The 11,932-nt window shown below is 27.9% G+C and overlaps 1 protein-coding gene across 3 annotated transcripts in view; it reads left to right on the top strand.

Moving 5' to 3' along the window:
• LOC102679078 (terminal nucleotidyltransferase 5C) overlaps positions 1-11,932 on the top strand; it is a 243,083-nt gene that overhangs the window by 130,139 nt on the left and 101,012 nt on the right. The window contains exon 1 of one of the 3 annotated variants that reach the window (XM_006623743.2): positions 8,755-9,600. The exons of the other annotated variants lie outside the window; for them this stretch is intronic. The gene's annotated coding sequence lies outside the window, so the exon portion shown is untranslated. Of the gene's footprint in view, positions 1-8,754; positions 9,601-11,932 lie in introns of those variants that run through there. 3 annotated transcript variants of the gene reach the window in all.

The following is an 11,932-nucleotide window of genomic DNA, read 5'->3' as shown; positions in this document are numbered from 1 at the left end:
AAAAAAAAAAAAAAAAAAAAAAAAAAAAAAAAAAGATAGAATGTTAAATATAACTTTGATATCAATGTTATTTGCATTTCTATTTTTTAATTCTTTTATTTAGAATCTAATTCTTCTAAAATTTGTGATTTATATATGTATATATATATATAGCTTTATAGTTTTATCAGAAAAAAACATTAATGTTTCTTTAATTCATAAATTTGTAAACAATTATAAAAATTATGTATGCCAAAAACTTTTAGATATTATGATATGGGATGTGTTTTGCAATAAATTGAATATAGTATACATCTATTATACGTAGTATACATCTGTTACATACAATATGTTTTTAAAATTCTCGATATAAAAAAATCTTTTTTTCGTTTGAAAAGAATTGTTTTTAACAAGATTTATTTATTTTCTCTTTACGACAAGCAAAGTTGAAAGTTACAATACTTAAAAATTATGTACTTTAGTGAAAATAGTAATATTCTTCAAATTATTAATCTTTTAAGAGCATTAAAAAAATTGCTAAAAGAATGTTTTTCTTATTTTATTATTTTATTTTATTATATAATATAAATTTTTACAAGATAAAAATTTTTTCTATGATAATAAATTATATTCACGTAATCCAATTATATAATATTACATAATCTCAACATCCATATTTTTTTATTCATAAAATAAAATATAAAAGAATATTTTTCTATTTCAATATTCAAAATTTTTTAATTATCTTTCTATATTTTTATTTTTAATAGTAGATTATTTCTTTTATAAAAAATAATTTTTTTATTTTATCATTTATAATAATAGATTATATTTATCATAAATGTAATTAATACAAAAGTGTATCTCAAAAACTTAAATCGATTACGATTCAATATACGGATTTTTCCTGTTTAACGAACAAACGTACAATTTATCTCCAATTATACTCTCTCACTCAATCGTCCAAAATTTATCGCATTTCTCTTTCTATATCGAATCTCATTGTTATTTCAGATTCCGTTATTTACGTATGTATTGAATTATGCAAGAGCTAAGCGAACATCTGTTTCACGATAACAGCGACGATTCGACAAAAAGATAAATATAAAGAAAAAGTTCCAGTATAATTTCCTAACGATATATAATATGGTTGAAAATACGCAGTCACAAGACACAGACGCACATATACATACGCAAACACTGGTTGGCCTCTTATCACCGATTAAATTCTTGCGAATAGTGTGCGGCAAGAGCATGGTTACGCAAGATTAGATCGAGCCATACTGTAACACTTGCGGACCTTTAACTTGCGCAAGTCATCATATTTTCGAATTAAAATTTTAGCAAAGATAGTTTTTTTATAGCTGAAGCTTTTTAATCTCCATGAATTAATCACGATCGATCGATCGATTACTACGGTCACTTAGAGTTCGTTAAGTAATTGTTTATTGTAAAGTTCGTTAAATAATAGTAGTTGTTTGTGGGATTTAATTTATTTATTTATCGTAGCGTAATAATTCCTTCATTGATCGATATTGAATATACACGATTTAACTTAATTGATTTTTTAATTGCTCCATCTATACTTTTTCTCAAGCACCCGGTTCGACGAATTATAAGTATAACCACGATTATACTTGTAAAAGAGAGATCAGGTTATGAACAACAAAAGGATATGGTTGTGGATGCATAGATAAAAGTATCTTTGTTACGATAGAACGAAGAAGGAGAAACGACGTAGATCCCACGATGGTGAAACACATTCTATATCAACTATAACAGGTCATTGATTTACCCGGTCTTGCATCTATATCCGTGTATAACCGCACAAGCTACCATAGTTATACATTATGCAAAACTTTTTTCCAATCCGCTGTGTCGTTAATCAGTGGGTGAGGGAAGAAAAAATTCCTCTCTCTCTTTCTTTGGTATACGTGTATATGTATTATAAATGGCTTTGATGTTTGTCTTTGACGAATGCAAGAATAGTGTCATGTAAATAGGAGAGAAGACTTTGGATTCGATCCCAAACGATAGATTAATTATAAGCAATTATTACTAAGAATCCTACTAAGTCTAATTTATCGTGATTTGTCAGCTATCTATTGCTAATAAATGGATTGGAAATTTTATGGTTTTAATCAAAAGAACATCCATGCAATTTTTCGTTCTAAGTTATTGAGATCTTTGAGATATAAAATTGATTTTGAAAAATGGATATATTCAATTATTTTTCTTCCAAATTAACTATACTCTTTTGAATTATAAAATCGTATATGTACATGTGTATGTGTACATATATTTTAAGATATTTTTTATCATTTTTAAAAATTATTTTTGACTTTAAATCAAATAGAAGAATAATTAAAACATTAAATATAATGAAATAAATATAATAAGATATAATCTTAATAATATAGTAAGATATAATCAAAATAATTTATATCATTTTTTAATTCTGCTTCAATAATGTATCAATAATAAAATATTTTCAAAGATGAATAACATAAACAAATATATACGTATCCAATGCAATACTAATATCTGGGGATAATCAGATCGTGGATTATTTCTGATCAATGAGAGAAAATTACTCCGATTTCTTATATAATCTGTAGCAGTTATTAAATTTTAGCTTTTAAATAGCATTGGAATGGTGGATTTTTTTATGATCATACAATTAAACACTGGTTGGTGGCAGACATGTTCGCGCGCGCATTGTTACGCGCAAGAAACCGCGACGCATATTGTGTTACAATTTCAAGCGATTCGCTTGATGAAAGGGATCGGTTTTTCGTATTATTAAAGGCTTGCTCGCGGCTTTGATCGATAACCCGATGGCCTTGAATAGACACCGGACTTTCCTAACGAAGTAAAAGTTGACTCCGGTGAGACCGGCTTCGTAAGGATTTTGAGATTGCACGTCGCCGAAGGCATGTTCGATCGTACATATTTATTTGTGCACGATCAATCGGAATACTTTCTAATATACCGCATTATATTTGCCGCTATTAATTAAATCATTAATTGAAAAATTTACTACACATGTTTTTGTAAAGAGGAAAATGCAACGAAATAGATCATCGTCAATATTGAGAAATGTAAACAGAAAAGATATCAATATAAGAATATCAATAAAAATCATAACATTATTATAAATAAAATGATTAATTTAACAATATAGGGAAACAAGTAAAGGATTAAAATAGCTTTTTTATATTCATTTTAACAATAAATATTTAGTCAAATTGAAATCCATTAATTTCCCAACCGTAAAATAACCTCCCATCACAAATGTAATTCCTCATTACATTTTAAAATCTTATTATATCTTATTATATTACATTATTTTTTTTATATTTTTTAAAACTGAAATTGTCAAAAATTAAAATAATATAATAAGATTAATATATATATGAAATGTGAATTGTAAAAAAATAAATGCTTTAATTGCAGTTACATCATCAGCCAGAAATATGATTACTAGACATAAGGGGACAACTCGTTCGTTGGTGAAAACGCTCGATTCATTTGGTTAAGAGACGGAAACGTGTTTCAAGAGGTATCATGGAAATACCCTAGAAAACGAGCGCAATCTCGCTCCGCCCTGTACTCCGGCCGCAATATATCCAAGGCCGCTCGAGGCCGATCGAGTGGCTCGAATTCGTCGATTCGCGGGTGCAGCAGACAGAAGGCACTCTTTCACTATCTATCCATCTTCTTCTTCCTTTCGTACGGCTATTCCTGCTCTCTCGTTATTCCTTCTCTCAGTCACTAGTCTAGTATTTAGTCTCTGTCTGGCATCGTTGCTTTCTCTGTCTCCGTTTCTCTCTTACGCTTGTTCATTCAATCACTCTCCCTCTTACTCGTTCGCATAATATACACGACACTTGCAGTAGTCTGATCACATCCTCTCTCTCCCACGCATGTATATTTTATTTAACTCATTCTTTTCTTTCTCGTTAGTATATCTAATTAATTTCATTTCTTCTTTTTGGTTTTATTATTTCTATTTACTAAATTTTTTCATTTAATTTACTAATTTGTACAACGTTTCTTTCACAAGTTGATTTACGAAATTTTTAATAGAATGTGTGAAAGATTTTTAAAATAGAAATTTGTGAAAGTTATTTTCAAGCAATATTATAAATTTTTATTTTATTGAAAATAAAATGATATTAAGTTATATAGCGATATGGTCTATGGATTATGATTCAAACAAATAGTTGTACATCGATCACGATGGACATAGTCTAAGAAAAAAGATCTAAAACTTTTACAACTATCTATTTTCTAAAACATAACCAGTACGTTTCTTTCCCAGATGTTTATGTAATATTCCTATAAAACCTTACCATCTTTAGTTTCCAACATCAAAATCAAACTTATCAAGTTAAAACGATTTTTTATTCTAATTTATTCTATAATATTTTGTCATTCTTAATTAATTTTCTAAAATATACATTTTTGAGATAATTTAATTTGCAAATATTAAATTGAAAAATAAATCGTATTTTTCAATCATGTCATTTAATTTATATGATAAAAGATTAATATTTTTCTTGCACACGATAAAATCATTCATCTGATTTGCTATTTTACTATGTTTGAGAGCAATATATTATATCATTGGAAAATATTGGATCAATTAACTTTCTAAATTATTTCAATAAATATGTTCAAGTAATATATCATAATTATTTTATATAAAATATTTTGAATTATTTGAGCAATTCTCAACTATTGTTTTTTGTCTCTATTCAATGTTTAGCCATAGCGTACTGAACATAAACGTCCTTGACGGTCGCCGTGGCGACTGCGCAACACGACACAGCGCAGCATTGCGCGCCGTTGCGCTTGCGCGAGCTTGATGCACTCGCTCCCCACTTTGCCTATTTGTGTGACAACCGGCCCTCCACTATGCGGCCCACCTTTACCATCACGAGCAACCCCACTTCTCTATTGCTATATATCGGCGGTTGCGCATATTACGTCATCAACACCTTCACTCGCCCCTGTTGGCCGAGCACGATGCTCTGCCATTCGTTGCTCTTTCATTGTGTTGGCACGTTGCTTATATGTCCTCTCGCAACATATTGTTGCTGTTTCAAGTGAAAATCTTTTTCTGAAATTTTATTTTATATTTCGATTAAAATTTTTATCTTGCTATTTTTGTTATTACGTTTTTTTCTCATTTAATCTAGAAAATTAAAGTTAATAATCAAATTCATGTACATTGATTTTGAAATGGATTAATGAAGAATTATTATTTATAATTGTATTGTAAGTATTGTAAGTAGGCATAAGATAAAACATGAATATGTTAATCAATTAATTATTAATTACTTATTCTATTATTTTTGTTATTCCATTCTCAGTAGAATCATATATATATATAGTTACGAACAAATATAAATAACTATAAACAAATATAAATAATTGCATGCATCAAACATAAATATCCATAATTCATCAAGTTATAAATCTTTATGACTTCTTTTTTCTCTTTATTATTGAAAGGACACATGAATATAACTTCGATACGAATAACTTGTTCACTGCTAGAATTACAATTAATTTCATTAAAAATTTACATGAACATTCCAATGAATGATATATAAACGTATTTGCATTCGTTAAGCTTTGAAAAGCATTAGGAAGATATGCACGATATCTTGATATTATTCGATCTACCGATTAAAAATTCAAGTAAAACCTGAGAAGTAACTAAGTTCTTGAAATTGAATCACGTATATTATTTAATTAAAATTTTTATCCTAAACAGAAATTTGGGTACAATTTAAGAAACGAATAACAATTATCAATTTAAAAATGAAAAAGTATTCGTTATTTTAATAGATTTATAATTGCAATAAATTATTAAGAAAATAATATTTAATACATAAAATGCATAAAATAAAATTATTTAATTAATTTTTTGCAAAATTTTTTGAAAAATGCTTCTATAGATTATTTATAATATTTATTTTATAACATGTCTGTTTTTTATTAACTTACGACAGAAATGATTGAATTTAAGTAATTAATTTATTAATTTCCTTTAGATGATAAATTTGGTAAAAAAAAAAAAAATTTAATGATAAAAAAACACAAAATAATTACAATTTAAATCAGATGATTATTTTCAAAAATTATATATTAAGTTTTCTATCTCGATAACAAAATATTTAAATTATTTTATAATTTAAATATTTAATTATTTAAAATATTTAAATATTTCTAAACGAATTTTATCTATTATCATATTTACAATTTTTAATTAATGATTCAAAATCTAATTTCAATGTTTAAAAAATTTGACTTTTTAATTTTTTAGCTAAGATTAGTAAATATAAATACAAAAATATTTTTCAATATTTTTCATCTGATATAACGTTAAAATTGACAAAATTAAATAGTTCAATTGTATAATTACAAAAGAAATTATAAGACAAAAGAATAAAGATTATAATAAATATAGTTTGAATTAATCATGAAATTAATAATAATAACAAATTAATGAAAATATTAGAAAAAAATTATTTTTTCTTTTTTTTTTTATTTTTATTTTTCTCTTATTTGGTTGCAAAAGTCGAGGTATTCAAAACACGCGAATTCTTATGCGAACATCGATGAATGACATGTAGCGCATCCGAGAATAGATAAACCGCAACTTCCATTTAAAAGCACTGTAGACTAATACTATGACGTGAAAGTAACGATCTAAAGCAAAGTCAATAACCTGTGATAACTGTTTGACCTAAAAGTGCCTTTGGAACTTTGTCAATTCACTTTTTTTTTCCTTTATATTATCATCAAAAACTCAAATATACAGAAATTAGCGAGTATCTTCTATATTAATTTTATGAATCTCAATTGATTACTGATTCTTTGTCTTTACGCAATAATAGCTTATTAATATCATTATAATAATATTTATTAATAAGTATTATTACAATTAATAAATTAATGTATAAGTAAGCCAAAGAAATGTCTTTATCATGAAAATTTTTATTCAAATTTTTGTTCAATTTTTTTATGTATAACAATATTCATTAATAATAAAAATAAACAGTAATTACTTGATTTGATCTTCTCTTCTATCATAAAAGATATATTTATAGAATTATAATTTTTTTGAGTACACACTACAAAACCCGATGTCTATAAAAATTGTATAAATTTGTCTAAAACTATTACTAACTGAAACTATAAACCTCACTATTCGATTCCGATTGCGAGGCACGTCGATTTCACCTAATTCCCGTGCCAACTAATTAAACGCAATGGTGAATACTCTCACGTTATTATTATTTTTTTTCATTTTCCCTTCTCTCTATATTTCATACCACTGTGATAGTAAAATTGCAAAGAACACGCGTAGGTTTAAATTCTGATAAACGGTTTCTGATATCGTATATCATGCATAGATATTACGAAAATATATTATGCATGCATTGCGCGAAAAAAGGGAAATATATGTACATATAGCATTACGAGGGAATTAGAACGTTCGCTGATCCTGTTGCCGCCAATCTAATTCGTGCGTATGCAATATTATTGCAAAAGTATAATATGTTATATTGTATATGTAACAGTATATAGAAGAGAATGTCGAATGTTGTCTCTTCTTCCATGTTGTATCTTAATTGTATTAATTATCGTCTTCCTTTTCCGGTATCGCCTTGTTGGATTTCTTTCTATATGAACGATATTAACAATAACGGAAGCGATAGAAACAGCAGTTGGTAGAAAATTCCTAACCAGGTAGGAATCGAGGGGAAAAGTAGGGCAACAACTCTTCAAAAGTTTCATCGTCGATGTGGAAATATTCAACTGTAGTAGGACGATCCCGTGCTCTAGTGTGTGTTGGTATATAGGCGTCTATAAAGCACGGTAAGCTGATTCTAGAAGTCGTTGGAAATGTTCAATGCATGTATGCGTGCGTGAACATATAAACGAGCACCGGAAACTGATCGGTAGATAGAAAATATCGCGAGGATTTTTTGCGAACAAAAAATAATATCGAGCAGATGTATGTATTGACATTCTATTTTATCGCTGAAAATCATTGGCGTTATTATACAATTATGGCGACAATCACAACTAGATAAGAATTGTGCAATTTATAATATATAAGTATGTCCGTTCATGTTTGAAGCGTGCGACGCTCTTTACAACATAGTATATTTATAAGATCGAAATCTCTTGTGTAATGTATAAAACGTATCATTTTGTTTATTCTTTGGATATAATAAATAAATAATATAAATTATTTAGAATTTTTATATTTTTATCTATTTTTTTTAAACAAATACTTGACAACTATAATATATTAATAATAAATCTTTTATTTTGATTAATTTTTTGAATTTAATGAAAAATATCATAAAAATGTGATCCAAATAATGAAAAATTCTAATAGAATATTAATAAATATTAATTTCAATTCAATATATTATGTTGAAATAAATATATTAAAATAATTTATGCACAGAAATCAAAAATTGAAAGAAAATTGAAGTCTAAATAATGAATTATATTTACAATATGTGATATTTGAAAAAATAAATCTGATACGAAGAAAAGATATATATATATCATCAAATATATTTTTTATATATATATATAAAAATTTATGTATTTTCATGAGTTTAAAAATATAGCGACGTCTTATGTAAACTGTCATTTCGCCGGCCGGCATTCTTTAGGCTTTTTATTATGCACGTAACGCGTGTGCATACGTCAAAATCTAAGTTGAATCGTTACTCAAGAGTATGTGGAAGCGCTGTTTCGAAGGGAAGAGCAGTATGGACGTTTACGAACAATACAAGATAGAGCGCGGTTAGATGTGGAGGGGATAGGTATCTATAGTTAGAGAGTAGATGAGAAGAGTGGGGGAAAGTAGAGTGCGTGCGCGCTCGAGTTGAACGCGGTTGTCAGTGTCAATTGGTTCGCCGCGGCGACTTAAGGTGTCGTCGACGTGTAACCCGACGTTGTACTCGAAAGTTTTTCCTCGCATTCCGTCATAGTTGGAAACAATACGTTTGTCATTCGTATCATCCCACGTTTATTCTTGTGTGTTTACCATTTTTGCTGCAAAAGCAAACGACAAAGCGTTATTACAACGGTGGTTCGGAAGATCGGAATCGATCAGAAACAGGAACTTCGATTTTAACTCGTTCTCAATTTTTTGTTCGTCTGTCTGCCCGTCAACGACGACGGGCAGCCACATTTCATCGATCGAGCAAACAAGTTCTTTTTTTTTTGGTGATCCCGCTGAAATATCGTAAAAGCAGCGCGTCTATTGGTGACGATCCACACAGTGCGTACGATCGGTCGAACGTGAGATCACGAATCACGAGAAACTTCATAAGCTCACTTTTTGTCATTTCTGTTCTGTACATTGGTACGTTATTGTCGATTAAAAACGTCACGTGTGGTGCCGGACAACGAGAATATATGCGAGAGTACTCAAAAACGCATCGTATCCCTGCACGCTAAGTGGACGGAAGAACGCTCAGATCGGATACATGTTAGCGTGCTTTGATATCAGTGAACATCAGTGAGACGTGCTGTGTCACTGCGCCCCGACGACACACGAAGAGGCTCTTACAAGATGTAAGTACTGTCCTAATATAGAATATATAATATAGCTTGTTCGTAGCTCCATATGGTAACATATGAAAACAATTTATTCCATTCGAACGTATCGATCATGAAGTCTGGTGATCCAATTCAAATACAGGTTACCGTCATCAACCTAACCTGATTCGAGAGCGGAAAATAACGAGAATTTGTAAATAGTATCTGATACTTAAGTGTCGCGCGATCGACGATTCTAGAAAATTGCGCTGTTGGCGGTATTTCGATGGCGTATAGTCGTCGTGTTGATGTCGAGTTCATGGAATTTTGAACGAATCCCGCTCTTTGCCTGCTTTTTTTTTTTTTTGCCTCGACGGTTGACGTATCACATGTCTACTTTACCGACTGTGTTTTGAAAACAGTCGTACATGTCCATGAACGCGGATATACGAACAGCCGCGCTCTTTCCAGCATACATTGCACGCGCAGGCGCGTGACCTTTCCTAAGTCCTTTTCTTCCTTTCGCTACGACCGTAGATAGATTTTTTTTCTTATCGCTCGTCATTCCATAGAGCGAAACAAGGAGTGTCGAACACTGACTTCTACTGGGGTCAAACGATACACTCGACTTTTCATCGCTTCATGTCAATATTTATGTCAGAATTATACTTGTTTTCATTATACATATTATGAAACTTGTTCTCGTCACTGATTGTATATAAGTAATTCCTATTACATTAATTACTTTTATGACGAATCTCTTAACAGAATCTCTTACCGTAAATTTTAAAAATGATAATTTTCATTAACATAAAAATAAAAAATGAATACTATTATAAATCGATAGAATTCAACTTCATTTAAACTTTGTTTAAGTTAAATTTCACTTAATTTTTATGTTATAATAGATTATTGATTATTAATTAATAAATTATTTTTTTCTTCAATCGAAATTATTATTCATGATCATATGTATTTGTATTTGTATAATTTGTATTCAAGCAATTTTCAAATTAATCAAGGTCAAGGACTGCTCGATCTTCTTGTAAGTGAAAAGTACCAGTGTGTGAGTATAATTCGCGATGACTAGTCCAAACGCAATTACACATGGAATAGTGTAAGAGGCGTGTCGAATAAAATCTTTCGTGATAATAGGATCGATTATCTTGCATATTAAATCTTACCGCATCCTGTTTATCATATGTTTCACTATATTGTAAGCATGTATGCATATACATAATTTTTAATTTTAGATACAAAACATCCTATATAAATGAATTAAATCTTAAATTTAAAATTATAAAGACTAAACAAAATGATGTATTCAGATACATAGTTTACGTAATGAGAAGATGTTTTGAAAAATTTGAAGGTGACTTTTTTTTTTTACTAGAGAAAATTATTTGTATAAAAATAACTATATAATTCTTATAATTTTTTACAATTTTAAAATATAATAAACTTTACAAAATTAGAATTAAATTCTTTTTCGAGCTGATTTTTTTTGGATATTATAATATTTTTATAGATTATAAAAAATACGAATTGTCGCGTAAGAATTTATAATTGAACAAAAAACAAAAGTGAATTTTTTGAATTATTTTCGAAACTTTTTACTTTTGAAATATTATTTTTGTATCACAATTGCATAATAAAATTTTCTTTCTGTTTTTTATTATTTTAAAAATATAATTTTGCATATTTTTACTTTTTTCGTTATATGCAATCTTTTATAATTATAATTAATATATGTTATCTTAAATAATTACTAATTAGTTACACAATTTATCATTATTCGACAATTGAATAACAGATAAAAATATTTAATTGATTGCTTTTAAGTATGATATAGTAATAATAAAAAGCAATATTGAAATATTTAAAAACGAACAAAAAGGAATTGAATGATTGAAGTAATTAAAAATATAAAATTCAATTACAAATCGAGATTCAAAATTTTTACTTTCTAGTTTTCTAATTTTGCATAAGTCACTATTTCAATTTTGATGATCTTGGCTTTAAATATCTATTAATTTAATTTATGTAATTGTGATTATATTATCTATGAGACTAATATCGATTAATTAATTACCATCGTTTCTAATCGTAATTTCAATTTTAACAATAAAATCGTCAACGTCATTAATGATTAAACAAATTAAATATATATAATTGATTTATTTAAATAAAAAATTGTGAATTATATCGTATAGTTTATATTAAAACGAATTTATTTAAAATTTGTTTAAAAGAACAAAATATTTAGATAAAATAATTAAATAAGAGAAAAAAATTCAATTAATTATCTTAAAAATAATCTTAATTATTAATATATTTCAGTTTTTTGAGGAAAGATTTATATAAAGTA

This window comes from Apis dorsata, unplaced genomic scaffold, assembly GCF_000469605.1.
Source record: "Apis dorsata unplaced genomic scaffold, Apis dorsata 1.3 scaffold_935, whole genome shotgun sequence".
Lineage (NCBI taxonomy): Eukaryota > Metazoa > Arthropoda > Insecta > Hymenoptera > Apidae > Apis > Apis dorsata.
Note: the sequence above shows the minus strand (reverse complement) of the source record. Positions and strands in the feature narration are given on the sequence as shown.